This window comes from Amphiura filiformis, chromosome 14 (assembly GCF_039555335.1).
Source record: "Amphiura filiformis chromosome 14, Afil_fr2py, whole genome shotgun sequence".
Lineage (NCBI taxonomy): Eukaryota > Metazoa > Echinodermata > Ophiuroidea > Amphilepidida > Amphiuridae > Amphiura > Amphiura filiformis.
Window position 1 is genome coordinate 25,625,342 of NC_092641.1, and position 20,575 is coordinate 25,645,916.

The window sequence follows — 20,575 nt, forward strand, 5'->3', positions numbered from 1 at the left end:
TGTACTAGGAGCATGAGCGTCTTATGCATACAGGCTTTTGTGTTTGCGGTTAAATTGGTTTGATAAACAAGTATGATTGTCAGTGTGTGTTAGGGGCGAAGTCCCGGTCAAAGTCCCTGTTAAAAATGCAATGCTCATAGTCGACTTTTAACTCAGGCTTTCGCGATTATTAAACTGGTCGATTCTAAAATTAGAACTGTTCAGTATTGAAGTGCCATTATAATATGTAGCATAAGCCTACGTATATACTTTACTGTTAATATCATTATATAAACTTTTTCATAACCACTTACAATTATTTTGATGTAATAAAATAATATCAGTACAGTATAATTGAGTTCAACTGAATGTGTTCATAATGATTATATAACATATTTTTATTTATCAAAAATCGACTATGGCATAGTCTATACTCTGCCGTGTTCATAACAATATTATTCAAAGGATTATTTCATGAGGAATGTCAGTTAATCATTGCCACGCAGCCGTGCAAAAAGATCGGTGATTGCAGCAATACAACTACAGACCCAGCATAAAGTGGCAATGTTTAGCCACTACCTCAAAAAAATATGGAATTCAACTAGTGTGTATTTGCACACAGATTCCAGGCATGACAAATTTATGTGCTCTGCCTTAACACGTATTTACATTCGCGTTATCGCATCTGTCTTGCATCACCAATGGTAAGGTAAATCAGTTTTATGCTTTGCTATCTATTTTGATGAAAATGATCTGACTTGGTATCATCAATTCTCTAGTTTTAGTCCCCATCTTCTGTTTCTTCGACTAATGTCTTGTTCTCTATTCCTATTTCATATCTTTGTTGTCTGGTCTGACTCCTACTATGTACATATGTGTCAATTCATCACCCTGGAGAAAAATAAGAATGATCACAACAATGTGTAAAGGCAATGAAGTGTATGTCGCACTATTTGTACAACTTGCAATTGACAATTATTGAACTGGAAGACTTGGCATTGGATTTACACAAAACTGAAATGAAATGACCCAATTTTTATTTTACTGGCACATGCCATTTAATTCAACCAATCCTGATTTTAAACTAGAATTATGCGGTTCTTAAGGTGACCCTACATAAAGGTGTGTAAATACAAATAATATAGCAACTTTGAAGTTGATCGGTTATTGGGTTTATTCTGCATGCAGCACAGTTGTTTAATGGTTCTGAGGATGCCTGGACTGATAGCCAACCAGGTAGACACCCTTGCAACCATCTGGATGATAACAGAAGCCCCACATTTTTGTGGGGGCCAAAAACTACTCTCTTCCAAGTATATAATATGGATGATGATCATTCACCTGCTTATAGCCAATGTATTGACAATGAGCAACCAGCTTCAACATACGCAAGATCGTCACAACAACAGTTTAGAACTAGAAGTATGTGGTTTGGACTTTGGCCCCCCACGAAGGTGTGTAAATAACAAAGGTCTGTAAATACAATTAATACACACTATAATATCATGCCAATAACTACATTTCAGCCAGAAGTGGATGTAAGGGCCTTTGAAACGGAGCTCTTCAAATACTACATATACATTCAATAGGCCAATCAAATTAAGGAAAATCAGGACTTAACCCACCACTAATTGCAACAGAAACCATTTAATCACCATTCATTACCGAAAATATCAATATGTCTCTATTCTCTATAGATATAGGGTCCCCAACTTATAAGTTCCCCCTAAATACTTTTTAATATAAATCGAAAAAAATATTTGACGAAATACAAACCTGTTAAAAGATATGGGTAGCTTTATTTGTTTTACACATTTGGACAAAATTTCAGCGTCACACGTCATTGCGTTCAGTCACAATGGTTCATTATGTAAAAGAGCCCGTTTTAAACTGTTAAAAGTTGCATCTGAGTTCATAGGACTCAATTCTCAAACAATACAGTAGACCAGGGATATTCATGTGTTTGTAAAAGAAAACTTAATCTTGTTCTTTTTCAAAAGCAAAGCAGGTGTTTAATTCTTTTCTTTTTAATGATAAATGGCCGAGATGTTAAAAATGAGGTTGACCACCTTATCAATGAAAACACAACACTGCAATCTTGAGCTAACCCGAGCAATCCAACATGTATGGAACAACATGGACCAGCAACGGATCCAGACTTTAATAAACAGCATGCGGCAACGTTGCAATGCACTTGTCAACAGTGCAGGAGGACATATCCCCTACTAAACATTATTTCCATTACAAACACATGGACAGGCTTAACATACTGTATTGTTTGACAATTGACTCCTATGGACTCAGGTGCAACTTTTAAAACTCCCTCTTTTTTACATAATGAACCATTGTGACCAAACGCAATGATGTGTGACACTACAAATTGGTCCAGATTTGTAAAACAAACAAGGTTACTCTTAACTTTTTACAATTTTACATTTCGTTAAATAATTTTCGATTTATCTCAAAAAGCATTAGGGGGAACTTATAAGTTGTGCACCCTATATCTGTGGACTAACTTAAAGGAACATCCTTTAAACAGGGTGTCATTCAGTGTCGGATTCTTGATGAACCTTTATGAATCAAGAGTCAGAAACTTCATCAGATGCCGGGATCAGATGATACTGAGGAAGAATGTTCAGTCATTGAAGTGTTCACTTTGAATGACAAAATTCCCACAAGTGCCAAAAGCAGTGCTGTATTTACTGGCCTTGGGTGCATGCCTAGTACTTTTTAATTACATATCGATCCTACAAAGTTTCCGCAGTCGACAGTCATAACCTAAATTGAAGGCAGAATCGATACATCTAGAACAGAGGGGCGTAATACAAAAGTTTATGAGCCATTTAAAATCCCTTGGGTCCACATGCACAAAATAAATTAGACCAGGTCTAACTTTAGACCGATCTAACCATGGAGATTAGACTTAGGGAGAAGGAACTCTTAGGTATTTTAGATATCCTATTCTATACAATTTTAGATCCTGTGACTGGCAGCGTAATATTAGATGGATCCAGCTTAACTTTTGGACTTTGCTAGGAATAAAGGAAAAGAAAAGAGTAAAAGGATTCCTCCGTAAGTCCACCCTCCATGGTCAGACCATGTCTTACTTGCATTGTGCATATGCATGGACCTTGTATTTTACACAGGCAACTGAGGACTGACATTCACATATTGAAATTGTGAATGTTTACACACAAATCTGACAGGTAATTGCCACACCATGGACCTGACATTATATCTTGAATGGGGAACCTATAGGCTCAATTCTTTCCAATGGTGTGTAGTGTCCTCTGGAATAGGTCTTGTAAACATGGACTTCCACAGTGTCTGTGTGCCTATGTTTTAAAAATCATACAAAGCAGATGTGAGTTAAAACAAATGCATATAGCTACATGTATATACCTTGTTTAGTTTGGCAGTATTCTACAGTCCATCCCTGTGCACACTGACAAGCTCCATTGAAACATGTACCACCATTTTTACATGGTATTGTACACTCATCATCACCTGTACATTGCATGAAGAAATAAAAAGTATACAAGTCATAAAATTATGATAGTTAAGTTAAGTAAAGTGAAACAAAATGACAAATTCTTTTAACATTTGCAATACTACCTATTATTACTGGAGTAGATCTTTCAAATCTTATTGAAAGGATAATTAATTAAAAATATTATGTGCAGAATTTTGCCTATTTTCTTTACTAATTGATCAATGTGCTCTTCCAGTTGAAGTCCATACACATATTGCATAGTTAAAGCCCATACATATGTTGAAGTCCAAAACGTGACCTTAAGGGGGTACTACACCCGTTACGCATTATCAAGACGCATGATGACGTGGGGTCGTCTACAGACTGATAGACGGCACCCGAAATCATGCGATTGTCCAATCAGAAATGTGTCTACGAACTAGACCACTCCCACTGACTAAGAATAAGGGTTACATTGGTACCACTCCCCGGGAAGGGGGTATCCTAGAACAAATATTACAGCAGTTCAAAGCTAGAAAACTGAAAATCTGCGTAATCTGTCAAATTGAAAATTGAACCCCCTATACATTGCACAGTTAAGGATTATGAAAATCTGCAGAAAACTGACAACTCACAGACAAGGGATTGAAAAACTTCCCAAAGGTTATATAACTTAAATAGTATATCAAATGAAAGAGGAGACTAGGAGCTTTGCACAGACACCATCCTGACCTATGACCCAAATGGAAATGGGGTCAACGACCTCTTCGAATATGACCAAATTTGACAATTTTGAAATTCGTTACGCATATTGCAGTCTTTCTTTGAACCCACTATTTTAGAAAGGCTCTCGCCACTTTCTCTGCATAGACCTGGTATTCAATGAAAGAGGAGGCTCTAAGCTTTACATTGGTACCACTCCCAGGGTAGGGGATATCCTAGAACAAATATTACAGCAATTCAAAGCTAGAACACTGAAAATCTGTGTAATCTGTCAAATTGAAAATTGAACCCCCTATACATTGCACAGTTAAGGATTAAGAAAATCTGCAGAAAACTGAGATATCGGTGGTCGCAGACAAGGTATTGAAAAACTTCCCAAAGGTTATATAACTTAAATAGTATATCAAATGAAAGAGGAGACTAGGAGCTTTGCACAGACACCATCCTGACCTATGACCCAAATGGAAAAGGGGTCAACGACCTCTTCGAATATGACCAAATTTGACAATTTTAAAATTCGTTACGCATATTGCAGTCTTTCTTTGAACCCACTATTTTAGAAAGGCTCTCGCCACTTTCTCTGCATAGACCTGGTATTCAATGAAAGAGGAGGCTCTAAGCTTTACATTGGTACCACTCCCAGGGTAGGGGATATCCCAGAACAAATATTACAGCAATTCAAAGCTAGAACACTGAAAATCTGTGTAATCTGTCAAATTGAAAATTGAACCCCCTATACATTGCACAGTTAAGGATTAAGAAAATCTGCAGAAAACTGACAACTCGCAGACAAGGTATTGAAAAACTTCCCAAAGGTTATATAACTTAAATAGTATATCAAATGAAAGAGGAGACTAGGAGCTTTGCACAGTCACCATCCTGACCTATGACCCAAATGGAAAAGGGGTCAACGACCTCTTCGAATATGACCAAATTTGACAATTTTGAAATTCGTTACGCATATTGCAGTCTTTCTTTGAACCCACTATTTTAGAAAGGCTCTCGCCACTTTCTCTGCATAGACCTGGTATTCAATGAAAGAGGAGGCTCTAAGCTTTACATTGGTACCACTCCCAGGGTAGGGGATATCCTAGAACAAATATTACAGCAATTCAAAGCTAGAACACTGAAAATCTGCGTAATCTGTCAAATTGAAAATTGAACTCCCTATACATTGCACAGTTAAGGATTAAGAAAATCTGCAGAAAACTGACAACTCGCAGACAAGGGATTGAAAAACTTCCCAAAGGTTATATAACTTAAATAGTATATCAAATGAAAGAGGAGACTAGGAGCTTTGCACAGCCACCATCCTGACCTATGACCCAAATGGAAAAGGGGTCAACGACCTCTTCGAATATGACCAAATTTGACAATTTTAAAATTCGTTACGCATATTGCAGTCTTTCTTTGAACCCACTATTTTAGAAAGGCTCTCGCCACTTTCTCTAGCTTTTCAATGAAAGAGGAGGCTCTAAGCTTTACATTGGTACCACTCCCAGGGTAGGGGATATCCTAGAACAAATATTACAGCAATTCAAAGCTAGAACACTGAAAATCTGTGTAATCTGTCAAATTGAAAATTGAACCCCCTATACATTGCACAGTTAAGGATTAAGAAAATCTGCAGAAAACTGACAACTCGCAGACAAGGGATTGAAAAACTTCCCAAAGGTTATATAACTTAAATAGTATATCAAATGAAAGAGGAGACTAGGAGCTTTGCACAGACACCGTCCTGACCTATGACCCAAATGGAAAAGGGGTCAACGACCTCTTCGAATATGACCAAATTTGACAATTTTGAAATTCGTTATGCATATTGCAGTCTTTCTTTGAACCCACTATTTTAGAAAGGCTCTCGCCACTTTCTCTGCATAGACCTGGTATTCAATGAAAGAGGAGGCTCTAAGCTTTACATTGGTACCACTCCCAGGGTAGGGGATATCCTAGAACAAATATTACAGCAATTCAAAGCTAGAACACTGAAAATCTGCGTAATCTGTCAAATTGAAAATTGAACTCCTATACATTGCACAGTTAAGGATTAAGAAAATCTGCAGAAAACTGACAACTACGCAGACAAGGTATTGAAAAACTTCCCAAAGGTTATATAACTTAAATAGTATATCAAATGAAAGAGGAGACTAGGAGCTTTGCACAGACACCATCCTGACCTATGACCCAAATGGAAAAGGGGTCAACGACCTCTTCGAATATGACCAAATTTGACAAATTTTAAATTTGTTACGCATATTGCAGTCTTCCTTTGAACCCACTATTTTAGAAAGGCTCTCGCCACTTTCTCTGCATAGACTTGGTATTCAATGAATGAGGAGACTCTAAGCTTTACATTGGTACCACTCACAGGGTAGGGGCAAGGGGGTGACACTAACTTCACGGTTGTTCTATTATCAACGCAAACCTATGACAAATCCCGCTGGTTTGCTATTTAGAAAATGAGACCAGTTATCGATCGGTTATGAATAATTAATTTCGATCCCTTTTAGGGTTGGCAAATAACGACGCCGTTAGTTTTGCGAACTCTGCCTGTTCAATGCGAGTACCAAGCTTGAAAGTGCGCCAGCTAGCAGAGCAGGGAGCAATCCGGCGATGGCGCACTAGTATTTCCCATCAGGCACCAGTGATTTGTTTTTTACAGAAAGTCTACTAATTTGATAATGGAATAACCTTTCGCAATAGTAATGTCGAAATTAGGAATTGGTGTCAATAATACGACGGTAGTGTATCACTTGAATTTGATACGATATTCAGCCAGCGATTTAGCGATAAAAAACCTTTGACCACTGACCTGACCTGAAGCACGTGAGGCGCCATATTCGCTTGTTTTTATTTCCTCGTGTGATAATAAATATCATTCAAACTATAGTTGTCGGCCGTGAACGTAGTTTATAACTGGCCTAAGAAGTTTGTTTTAAAAATAAGTAAATAATCATCACTCACCGTTCTATTTGATCTTGTGGATTTCCCAACACGTAATAAATTGAAACGCCACTACGGATTGCTCTCAGGTAGTAAAGCGGGCGCACTTTCAACCTTCAAGCTTGCTATTCACTACCGGTAGTAATATTAATTAAGTGATGTCACTGATGTGCAGCGCTTTCTGGAATAGCACTTGCATCGTGCATGTATAATTTGAATGTAGCTTGCTGTATTCAATATGTGCATGCATATTACAGGAGCTTAGGTCCATCGAAAAAACAATAATGAATAATTTAGGAGATTATCAGGGGCTGTGAATAATTATGAGTCCTGGGAGGGTAAAATTGGGGTGAGGGGTGCGATTTTGGCCTTAAAACGCTTTAAAAGGCTTAACCATTACTTGGATTATTTTTCGACGGAGATGTGCGGCCCGAGCTTCCGAACCCATAACCATTTCTAAGGGTCACGATTTTACCGAAAATAGGTAGGCCCCTACCCATATCTAAGGATTGTCAGGAAAGTAAGGACCCATATCTAAGGATTTGAGCTTGAAAATAGTAAAAGCAACATGTTTTCCGGCATGTTTTTCACACATAGCACCGAAAATCTAAAAGGGAGACCCATGTCTATGGATTTTTCGTGGAAAACCTTATACGTGAGTACCCCCCCTGGGGGAGGGGAGGATAATAGTAAAGGTCCGGAAACGCTTATGATATGGAAATTTTATTTTGAACAAAAATTCTTTAATCACTATTGACGGTTTAGCCTACCATGGTCAATAATGAGTAAAATATCGGTTTAGTTTTTAAAAAAAAGTTTTTTTTACTGTAGGCCTACATCTACAAATCTGATGTATTTAATCATTATTTGGGATCCCAATAATTTGAATGTGCAACAAGGGGGTGGTCACAATATTTTTTGCAGGCTGAGAGGGGGAAAGCGATTTATTTATTTATTTATTTATTTATTTATTTATTATTTATTTATTTATTATAATTATTAAGGCTTGTTCAAGTAACTCACCTCTAACATTTCACGCACTCACTTGCACCGGCTCAACAAATCAATCAATCAGTTAATTAATCAATCAATTCACAAACAATGAATATGAATAAATTATATGATATTCAATTTCAATCAATAGACATATCATATCAAACCATCAAACAATGAATAAATGAACTGATCGACCAAGAGCCCTTTTTCTAAAGAGTGTGAGTGAGTGATTAAACAAAATAAATACAAGCATAATTATTTACATAAATAAACAAATAAATAAATAAATAAATACAAAAAGAAATAAATAAGTAAGAAAAATTTGAACAAATGGTATCGTAGCATTGCATTCACAAAAACAAACATTGCTGACAGGAGGACTCGAACCAACAACCTTTGCATCACCAGTCTGATGCTCTACCACTGTGCTACGACGTCGTCTAGTGGTGAGGACCTAGTTTTAGCCTATACAGTGTTAGTCTGTGACAATGCCGCCTCGTGAAATGAATTTAAAGTTATTTTGATATCAATCTTTTTTTTTTTTTTGCAATAGGGCCGTAACATTTTGTTTTGAAGATCTCAATTTTTATTTTCTTTAGAGCAGAGACAAATATTTCCCTTTTCTACAATTTGAGCCCAAAATAAGAATCTCGTCTTTTATTACTGATTTAATGTTACACGTCTCACAACAGATATTTAGCTGGCTTAGCGGTCTTGCACTGTGCTTTTTAACCGGGAGGTACCGAGATCGATTCCCACCTCTGCCTGTAATTTTTTTTCAAGCCTGGGAAATAATAAGTTTATTTGGCTTCACAACGCTAAATTATTCATGACTTGCCCAACCTGGTGGTGTTAAGTGCTCCCCATAACATATGAATATTAAGCAATAACACAATGGCTAATTTAAATAAGAAAGCGTCACATGCAAATGAGGGATTGCCCTCTCCAGGAATTGCTTCATGGTAGGGGGTATCCTAGAACAAATGTTACAGCAGTTCAAAGCTAGAAAATTGAAAATCTGCGTAATCTGTCAAATTGAAAATTGATCCCCCTATACGTTGCACAGTTAAGGATTATGAAAATCTGCAAAAACTGACAACTCGCAGACAAGGGGTTGAAAAACTTCCCAAGGGTTATATAACTTACATAGTATATCAAATGAAAGAGGAGACTCGTAGCCTTGCACAGACACCATCCTGACCTATGACCCAAATTGAAAAGGGGTCAACGACCTCTTCGAATATGACCAAATTTGACAAATTTAAAATTTGTTACGCATATTGCAGTCTTCCTTTGAACCCACTATTTTAGAAAGGCTCTCGCCACTTTCTCTGCATAGACTTGGTATTCAATGAATGAGGAGACTCTAAGCTTTACATTGGTACCACTCACAGGGTAGGGGGTATCCTAGAACAAATGTTACAGCAGTTCAAAGCTAGAAAACTGAAAATCTGCGTAATCTGTCAAATTGAAAATTGATCCCCCTACGTTGCACAGTTAAGGATTATGAAAATCTGCAAAAACTGACAACTCGCAGACAAGGGGTTGAAAAACTTCCCAAGGGTTATATAACTTACATAGTATATCAAATGAAAGAGGAGACTCGTAGCCTTGCACAGACACCATCCTGACCTATGACCCAAATTGAAAAGGGGTCAACGACCTCTTCGAATATGACCAAATTTGACAAATTTAAAATTTGTTACGCATATTGCAGTCTTCCTTTGAACCCACTATTTTAGAAAGGCTCTCGCCACTTTCTCTGCATAGACTTGGTATTCAATGAATGAGGAGACTCTAAGCTTTACATTGGTACCACTCACAGGGTAGGGGGTATCCTAGAACAAATGTTACAGCAGTTCAAAGCTAGAAACACAAAATTTTAGTAATCTGTCAAATTGAAAATTGATCCCCTATCGTTGCACAGTTAAGGATTATGAAAATCTGCAAAAACTGACAACTCGCAGACAAGGGTTGAAAAACTTCCCAAGGGTTATATAACTTACATAGTATATGAAATGAAAGAGGAGACTCGTAGCCTTGCACAGACACCATCCTGACCTATGACCCAAATTGAAAAGGGGTCAACGACCTCTTCGAATATGACCAAATTTGACAAATTTAAAATTTGTTACGCATATTGCAGTCTTCCTTTGAACCCACTATTTTAGAAAGGCTCTCGCCACTTTCTCTGCATAGACTTGGTATTCAATGAATGAGGAGACTCTAAGCTTTACATTGGTACCACTCACAGGGTAGGGGGTATCCTAGAACAAATGTTACAGCAGTTCAAAGCTAGAAAACTGAAAATCTGTAATCTGTCAAATTGAAAATTGATCCCCTATCGTTGCACAGTTAAGGATTATGAAAATCTGCAAAAACTGACAACTCGCAGACAAGGGGTTGAAAAACTTCCCAAGGGTTATATAACTTACATAGTATATCAAATGAAAGAGGAGACTCGTAGCCTTGCACAGACACCATCCTGACCTGACCCAAATTGAAAAGGGGTCAACGACCTCTTCGAATATGACCAAATTTGACAAATTTAAAATTTATTACGCATATTGCAGTCTTCCTTTGAACCCACTATTTTAGAAAGGCTCTCGCCACTTTCTCTGCATAGACTTGGTATTCAATGAATGAGGAGACTCTAAGCTTTACATTGGTACCACTCACAGGGTAGGGGGTATCCTAGAACAAATGTTACAGCAGTTCAAAGCTAGAAAACTGAAAATCTGCGTAATCTGTCAAATTGAAAATTGATCCCCCTATACGTTGCACAGTTAAGGATTATGAAAATCTGCAAAAACTGACAACTCGCAGACAAGGGGTTGAAAAACTTCCCAAGGGTTATATAACTTACATAGTATATGAAATGAAAGAGGAGACTCGTAGCCTTGCACAGACACCATCCTGACCTATGACCCAAATTGAAAAGGGGTCAACGACCTCTTCGAATATGACCAAATTTGACAAATTTAAAATTTGTTACGCATATTGCAGTCTTCCTTTGAACCCACTATTTTAGAAAGGCTCTCGCCACTTTCTCTGCATAGACTTGGTATTCAATGAATGAGGAGACTCTAAGCTTTACATTGGTACCACTCACAGGGTAGGGGGTATCCTAGAACAAATGTTACAGCAGTTCAAAGCTAGAAAACTGAAAATCTGCGTAATCTGTCAAATTGAAAATTGATCCCCCTATACGTTGCACAGTTAAGGATTATGAAAATCTGCAAAAACTGACAACTCGCAGACAAGGGGTTGAAAAACTTCCCAAGGGTTATATAACTTACATAGTATATCAAATGAAAGAGGAGACTCGTAGCCTTGCACAGACACCATCCTGACCTGACCCAAATTGAAAAGGGGTCAACGACCTCTTCGAATATGACCAAATTTGACAAATTTAAAATTTGTTACGCATATTGCAGTCTTCCTTTGAACCCACTATTTTAGAAAGGCTCTCGCCACTTTCTCTGCATAGACTTGGTATTCAATGAATGAGGAGACTCTAAGCTTTACATTGGTACCACTCACAGGGTAGGGGGTATCCTAGAACAAATGTTACAGCAGTTCAAAGCTAGAAAACTGAAAATCTGCGTAATCTGTCAAATTGAAAATTGATCCCCTATCGTTGCACAGTTAAGGATTATGAAAATCTGCAAAACTGACAACTCGCAGACAAGGGGTTGAAAAAACTTCCCAAGGGTTATATAACTTACATAGTATATGAAATGAAAGAGGAGACTCGTAGCCTTGCACAGACACCATCCTGACCTATGACCCAAATTGAAAAGGGGTCAACGACCTCTTCGAATATGACCAAATTTGACAAATTTAAAATTTGTTACGCATATTGCAGTCTTCCTTTGAACCCACTATTTTAGAAAGGCTCTCGCCACTTTCTCTGCATAGACTTGGTATTCAATGAATGAGGAGACTCTAAGCTTTACATTGGTACCACTCACAGGGTAGGGGGTATCCTAGAACAAATGTTACAGCAGTTCAAAGCTAGAAAACTGAAAAACTGCGTAATCTGTCAAATTGAAAATTAATCCCCCTATACGTTGCACAGTTAAGGATTATGAAAATCTGCAAAAACTGACAACTCGCAGACAAGGGGTTGAAAAACTTCCCAAGGGTTATATAACTTACATAGTATATGAAATGAAAGAGGAGACTCGTAGCCTTGCACAGACACCATCCTGACCTATGACCCAAATTGAAAAGGGGTCAACGACCTCTTCGAATATGACCAAATTTGACAAATTTAAAATTTGTTACGCATATTGCAGTCTTCCTTTGAACCCACTATTTTAGAAAGGCTCTCGCCACTTTCTCTGCATAGACTTGGTATTCAATGAATGAGGAGACTCTAAGCTTTACATTGGTACCACTCACAGGGTAGGGGGTATCCTAGAACAAATGTTACAGCAGTTCAAAGCTAGCAAATTGAAAATCTGCGTAATCTGTTAAATTGAAAATTGATCCCCCTATACGTTGCACAGTTATGGATTATGAAAATCTGCAAAAACTGACAACTCGCAGACAAGGGGTTGAAAAACTTCCCAAGGGTTATATAACTTACATAGTATATCAAATGAAAGAGGAGACTAGTAGCTTTGCACAGACACTATCCTGACCTATGACCCAAATTGAAAAGGGGTCAACGACCTCTTCGAATATGACCAAATTTGAAAAATTTTAAATTATTTACGCATATTGCAGTCTTTCTTCAAAGTCACTATTTTCTCTGCAAAGGCTTTATTCAATGAATGAGGAGACTCTAAGCTTTACATTGGTACCACTCCCAGAAGGGGGTATCCTAGAACAAATGTTACAGCAGTTCAAAGCTAGAAAACTGACAATTTACGTAATCTGTCAAATTGAAAATTGAACCCTTCTGCAAAAACTGCAGAAAACTGACAACTCGCAGACAAGGGGTTGACTAACTTCCCAAGGGTTATATAACTTAAATAGTATATCAAATGAAAGAGGAGACTAGTAGCTTTGCACAGACACCATCCTGACCTATGACCCAAATGGAAAAGGGGTCAACGACCTCTTCGAATATGACCAAATTTGACAAATTTAAAATTTGTTACGCATATTGCAGTCTTTCTTTGAACCCACTATTTTGGAAAGGCTCTCGCCACTTTCTCTGCATAGACCTGGTATTCAATGAAAGAGGAGACTCTAAGCTTTACATTGGTACTACTCCCAGGGTTACACCAGTTAAAAGCTAGAAAACTGACAATTTACGTAAACATTTGAAACAAAACACTACGTCATTCTTATGACATCAAGATTCCTGGATGGTGATTGGCTGACAACGTGTTGAGTCGTACGTAAGTTCCTTTTAGCAGTGGTGATTTTCTATATGGATAGATATCGCTGTGTGGGCCACTGGCAAAAACTAACAGGTGCAGGGTGGGTTAAAACTACCAAGTGTGCACTGCATGTTAAACCCACCAACTGCAGGCTACGGGCTCAAACTACCTAGTGCATCAGACCTTCATTTTTGAGGAGCTCGATTACATCAGTGCTCCTATCCTACAGCTCTCCTTAACAACATTCCAGGAGTATGATTTACTGAGCTCCTCACTACTTGAATCCGTGTTTTAATAAACAGATATTTTAAAAAGTTATACATTTACAAATGTATGTGCTTTTAATATCATGTTTTGTAAAGCACCTTGAGTTCTTTTGATGTAATTGCGCATATAAGAAATAAATATTATTATTATTATTAAAAGATTGAGCTCCATGTTGAGCACTTTAGTAAACTCAGGAGAGTGATTAACAGAGCTCCTGGAGCCTCCTGCAATTTTCAATAATGAAGGCATGGTGCATACTGCAGGCCATACATACATTGTACATACTTAGTGCTGGCTGTAGGCTAAAACTACCAAGTGCAGGCTGCAGGCTAGGGACTAAAACAATCTGGTGCAGGCTAGGACTAAAACTATCAAGTCCAAACCCACAACAGACTGGATAGACACAAAAGTCCCTTCATAAATATGGAGACAAATTTGAGAAAATATAACTTTGCAAATTGAAACAGAGGAACTAACAAAATGTTCCCCAGAACTGTACAAGGAATTCAGATTTTAACTGCCAAAACTTTCATTATGCCTTGATACATGTAGCTGTATATTGTACATATTCTGCATAACTACCAAAGTGGTTGATAGCTGACAAACAAATGCAAGCACCTTGATTATGGTATCATCATGGTATTTATTGTAATTCCAAGTACAGTTTCGGTCCCTTTCTTTGGTTATTTGAGACCATTTTGTGTTCAGGACCTTCTGTAAAATTGTAAACAAGATTTTACAGAAAAGCATAAATAGCTTTCATCAGCTGGGTAACACAAAATGATTTGTCTCAACTAAAAACAAAACACTTGTTATAATGTTTGGATTTCAATTAACACAACTTTTGCAGATATGATTTGTCTCAAATAAAAACAATGTTTGGATTTCTTTCAATTAACACAATATTTGCATAATGCCACATAAACGTTTAACAACCACCATGATATGCTCAGTGTTCGATTTACCTGGATTAGCGTAGCAAAATGCTACTCACAATTTTGTAATTGCTACTCAAATCTGAAAGTGAGTAGCATTTTTGCTACACAAAAAATATACTGAAAATCGATCACTGGCCACTGACCTGAACTGAAAATGGAACATTCAGCCCAAGTGTTTTTTGAATAGTTGGTATATGGTTACAGTGTTTGATTTACCTGGATTAGCATTTGCAAAATGCTACTCACAATTTTGGAATTGATACTCAGATCTGAAAGTGAGTAGCATTTTTTGCTACACAAAAAAATATACGAAAATCGATCACTGGATATGCTGTAACTGAGCAAGATTAGCGATGAAGATTAAAATGTATTGAAAATGAGAGTATTGTTATTGTTAAACAGTAAGAAAAAAACTTTCATAAAAAATCATACATACATACATACATACAATAGGCTTTTATATAGCGCCATTTCAAATGATCACAGCGCTCAATACAACATAGCAAGAAAAATATAGCAAAAACATGACAGAATAAAAGCAAATGCAATAAAAGCAATTATATTTCTGAAAACAGGAATGTTTTCAGCCCTTTTTTGAACACTGGCAAAGAGTTGGAGGAGCAGACAGAAACAGGTAGCTGGTTCCACAACTTAGGAGCTGTGAAAGCAAAAGCCTTATCAGCGGCTGACTTAAATGAACGGTAGTGGAGTTTGGGCACATGCAGGCGAGTGGCATCGGTGGCAGATCGAAGTCCTCGTCTTCCAGGGATATATAATGATAAGGAGGATGCCAAATAATCCGGCCCAAGCCAGCAAGGCACTTGTAAACATACAACATGGCTTTGTAGTAGACTCTCTCCCTCAATAAATACTTTGTTATGAATGGAATGGATTACATGGAGTGCATGATGAATTGCAAATTGCAAAACAACTTATTAGTTTATATTAAAACAACACATTAACTAATTTAAGCAACAATGTAAAGTTATAAAACTTTAAGCATGATTCATACACTCCTAGGACCGTGTAGACAATAAGAAAAGCCATTATAAAATATGTGAGGGTGCGTAAATATTGCATAATTGTAATTGTGTGCTGTACCCTGCAAGGCAAGAATTTCTTCAGCGACCACTTGCATGGGTACACTTTCATCAAGGTACCTACATAGGTACTCTGTTGGTACTGCACAGGCCCCAACAGCTGTGGTTTCGCACTGGTACTACAGACTACTCATGTAGGTATTCTGTATGTACATATATCTATGTACCTTGGCGATGGTTACCCTTGCAGGCGGCCGGTATAGAAATTTTGTAGTGTACACATGACTTATACACAGAACTGCAAGCCAGTGCATTATACAATATTTATATACATGGGCATACAGTTTTGAATGGCTTTTCTGATTAAGTGACGGTTCTAGGAGTGTATGAATTTGAAATGAGAATGACATGACTAAACAAAGGGCAAAAGTGAAAGGTACCTTGCAGGCTACCCACAAAATACACCTATACTAGCGGAGTGTGATAAACCAGGAAACAATACAACAACAATCTCCAAAACTCACCTTGTTTGAATGCCATATGCTGCAGATGCGTGGGTGACAGGGTTACTGGCATAGGCGTTCTTGTTCCTCCAGCGTGCCACAGGTGGCGATTCACTCTTCGAATGCATTAGTATGATGCATGCTTATTCTCCACTTTTGCCTTGATTTTATTAGATTATCCATTTGAAAGCTGCCATTACTTAAAAAAAAAAAATTAAACAGCTATTATCAAAACACTTCATTTCTGGGATCAAGGAGGATAGCGCATAAGATGTATAACTTTAGCTTAACATGCTTTAAACGTCTATGTGTTGAGCACCATCATGACCATGTTCATTTTCATTATATTAAATATTATGGGTTTTTATACATGTACACAGCACCTATCATAATAATGTTAATATTTGGTTTGGGAAAATATAGCATTGTGTTTACATTCACAAAACATCTGATGCTGTCTACTGAAGATAGCTAACCTTATATACATGTATTAGGGCTAGTTTGATGCTATGCACTAATAGCTTACATTAAGGCTAGTATGCTGCTATCTACTGCAAACAGCTCACCGTATATCAGGGTGGGTCTGATGTCTACTCAAGATCGAGTACTCGAAATGTAGGCCTATGTTATCAATTCACATAGGAAAGTAGCCTTGATCAAGAATTCTTGCTTTCTCTAACATGCCCATTTGTGATCAGTGCAATTAATACAAGGCAAGGATGTGGTCTGTGGTAGTAGTAGGGCTATGGCATGTATGGGCTTCCTCAGATCAGACTTTTTGTTTCAGACGAAACAGTGATATATAATTATTACACACTGCCTATTTCATGTGGTATTGTTCACCACCACAACAGCAGATCTAATGGTGAATTAAACTTGTAATGATTTCTTTCTCGTAAATGTCTCACAGCCAAGTAAGTGATCCACCATGTGCTGTCTTATTTCTCTCCCAACAAGTAATACACTTTCATTAACCTATAATTGTTTCTTTTTAACAAGTAGATATATATATCTCAAATACAATCAGCTAGATTTAAATGGCTGTTACACTGCAGTATTTTTGGCTTTGGCCCTATACTAATACTATAGTATAGTATAACTATACACTGGTGTTTTTTACATACCTGTTACAATTACTCCTATCCTGTTTCTTCTATATTGCTTTGCCCAAAACACCACATCTGTCCACTTCTTTCTCACCACCTCCCACATCCTGCTGTACCCTGCTGACCCAACACCTCTGATATCTCCTTCCAAGCTTTCCTCTTCTTCACTTCCACCACCGCACCCCTGCACTCCCAAATAACTCCCCAGTATTAGGTATCTTGATGAAATGCTGGTCTAATCACTTCACATCATGGCCACAGAGGCGGCATTGCAAGCTCTTCTGCTTCCCCATTTTTTTTACAGATGCTGGCACTGAAAAGAATACATGGGAAAATGTTAAAAACAGAAATAATTAATGACAATGTGTATGCCAATTTGAATGTGTTTCTTAATTTCAATTCTATTACATCAGGCACCCATGTACCTCTACCCAAGCATCATTGTGTCCAAGTCCCATGAAAATCCCTCAAAGTATGTGGAAACCGCAACCAATTCCTGCGATGATTGAAAGTTTGGGGTAAACAACCTCAAATTACCCCTATATATGACATTTAACCACACAATAGAGCAGTCACATGTATCACCATTCCATCACATACATGTATGTGACCGTCCATCTCGAAACGCTCGTACTACAACTCAAAATGTAATATGAAAAAAAAAGCGCAGTGATTTATAGTGCGCTACGCACAGGCACAACGCATAGACGTTGATCCACAAGCCTCAGCACACTTTACAGGTTGTCGCTGACCACTACGGTCCACATCATTCCATAGACCATTTAACAACAAATTCATAACCTCATTAATATACGCGAAGCCTGTAATCCAATCAAAAGAAATTGATTGCCTGACCGCGCACTAATTGCGAGGTCATTAATAACTCACAATGACTCCGGACGCGCAACAATGACTTCTGCGCGCGCGTGCGTGTATAGACGACGCGTTATGGCAACGCACACCCTACGCGATGCCGTCGGCGCTTCTGTGATTGGTAGCTCTTGTTGTCGGCGCGAATGTTATATTCGCCTGGTTGATTTTTTGTAGGGTAGGTTACAACAATGATTAAAACTGGTTATATTTAACAGCGTTTTATGGCATAAAATAACATAAAATGCCATTTTGATTTGTTCAAAATATCAGATACGACGGTAATGAATGACAATAATAACTTTGCACCATCTATTTTGAGGTCATTGTGTGAAATTGTCGGGTTTTGTTTTGAGCCTCTGTATTTTTCCTCCCTCGGAAAAATACCTCAGCCCAAAACAAAACCCTCCGATTTCACACAATGACCTCAAAATAGATGGTGCGCAGTTATTATTGTCTAATCAGGGACTTTGCTGCTACAAGAGCGCACACCCTAGACATTCCACAAATAACCATCGCAACCAGGGTCAGCTCCCTGAGTTTCGTACGGGTTACAACGAGACAATTAGCAGTAAGTTCCTTGTCCAGGGGAATTTCAAGCTTAGCGTAGCTTGGCCTTGGTGGCTGCTTTCAAACCCTGGGATCCTACTGGTAGGTATAACCATAACTGTCTCTCATCGCCTATCTGTGTGATTATAGAATAATGGGATGAAATGTAAAGTTTTTTAAAAGCTCAGTGATTTAAAGTCACAGGCCTCAGCACGCTTTACACTGAATTTGCTGACCACTGTGGCCCAAAACACACAATATAAACTATTTGGCAAGAATCAGGGACTTCCAGCTAAGCGCACACCCTATACATACCACAATAAACCATCACAGCCAAGATGAGCTCCCAGAGTACTTGTATGGGTAACCAAGACAATAAGCAGTAAGTTCTTTGTCCAGGGGAATTTCAAGCTAACTCAATTATATCACAAGAACAAACATGGACTGCGCCTGGGCTCAAACACAAGAGTCTAATGCTTGACCGATTGAGCTAATTTGACTGCTTAAGGGACCGTTCACAAACACTTGTTAGAGGGGGCCTGATGCAAAATTGGGGGCCGTAAAGGTTTTGACCCTCCTGAGGGGAACATGAAAAAATTTACCACAAATTTTCCTGGGAAAATTGAGTTTATATGCTTTTCTATGGGGTTACCCATAATTATCTGGTCAAAAAGGGGGCCCTAAAATTTGTGAGATCTGAATTTTTTTTTTTTTGCGATGAAATGTTTTTTGCATTAGCCCCCCAACAAGTGTTTGTGAATGGTCCCTAAATCTGAAATGTTCCTGGCTTTATATTCTCCTTTGATATCTATTTGAAATCCTATTTCATTAATGCAACCATCACTGATCTTGACCCCCTTACCTGTATGCATCCATATGTATACAGTTCCTGGCTTTGTATCCTCCTTGGGCATCCTTTTGGAATCCTATTTCATTGTACAATGTATATATCAATGCCATGTACGGTACAGCGAGCCTGTGGAAAAATAAAATTACACAATTACACACTTAAAAATATGATCTTCAGGATTTGTATTTAACTCTATCAACTCATCAAGCAATTTATGATGCATTATTGCAGTTGGAGTGTATTATAACAGTTCACCATTTGATATTTTGCAACATATGACTGATTGTAATTTGACATGCTGTGGCGCACTCACTGGATGCCTATATCCCAGGCTGGGTCTGTGGACGGGCAGTTTTGGGATCCCGGCTAACACCCTGCCTCTTAACAGTGCCCCGATTGCACTAGTTGTTTAGTGTTTTGTTCACAACTAGATTGCTAGGATTTCACCTCGCCTGGATATTCGTAAATAATTTTGTTATTCAAGTACCGGTAGTAAATAACCAGGGGTCAGTGACACAAAGACATAACTCCATTTTGGCCATTCTGAGAAAAACCAAGTTTAAAGTTAATGGTCCACATGCAATGACTTAATGTAGTTACGTCTATGTTTCAATGGCCATTGATTTTAATGGGCATATCAAAACCTTTGGGCTCCTTTTCCTTTCAAGAATTTCATGCACAGTTTCGTCTATGGAAGTAACTCTGAAAATCAGCGCTTTTTTTCTATCTTTTCTCATAAAAATTAAACCATAAGCCCAAAACACTAATTTGAAAGTTTACAGTTCGATAATAATATATATTTTCATAAAATACTTCAATTTTATCAATCCTTTATACTTTACACTTGCAAAAATGGGCTAAATGTGCCAAGTTTTAGACCTTTTTTGGGTCGATTACAGTGAGAAATCACTGTTCTGTGCAGATATCAACATGTTTCTCACGCCATATCTCAGAAATGCGCCATCCGACAATGTAATTTGGCGGAGTCATTTTGGTTGAGTCT

General features: G+C 37.9%; 1 long non-coding RNA gene across 2 annotated transcripts in view; it reads right to left on the reverse strand.

Moving 5' to 3' along the window:
- Positions 1 to 343: 343 nt before the first annotated feature.
- The window catches only part of LOC140168981 (uncharacterized), a 45,979-nt gene continuing 25,747 nt past the window's right edge, over positions 344 to 20,575 (reverse strand). Inside the window, exons 2-4 of one of the 2 annotated variants that reach the window (XR_011861305.1) lie at positions 19,585 to 19,698; positions 3,382 to 3,486; positions 344 to 870 (exon numbers count right to left, since the gene is read on the reverse strand). This is a non-coding gene — a long non-coding RNA (uncharacterized lncRNA). Of the gene's footprint in view, positions 871 to 3,381; positions 3,487 to 16,218; positions 16,312 to 19,584; positions 19,699 to 20,575 lie in introns of those variants that run through there. The other variant, XR_011861306.1, reaches the window with a different exon arrangement.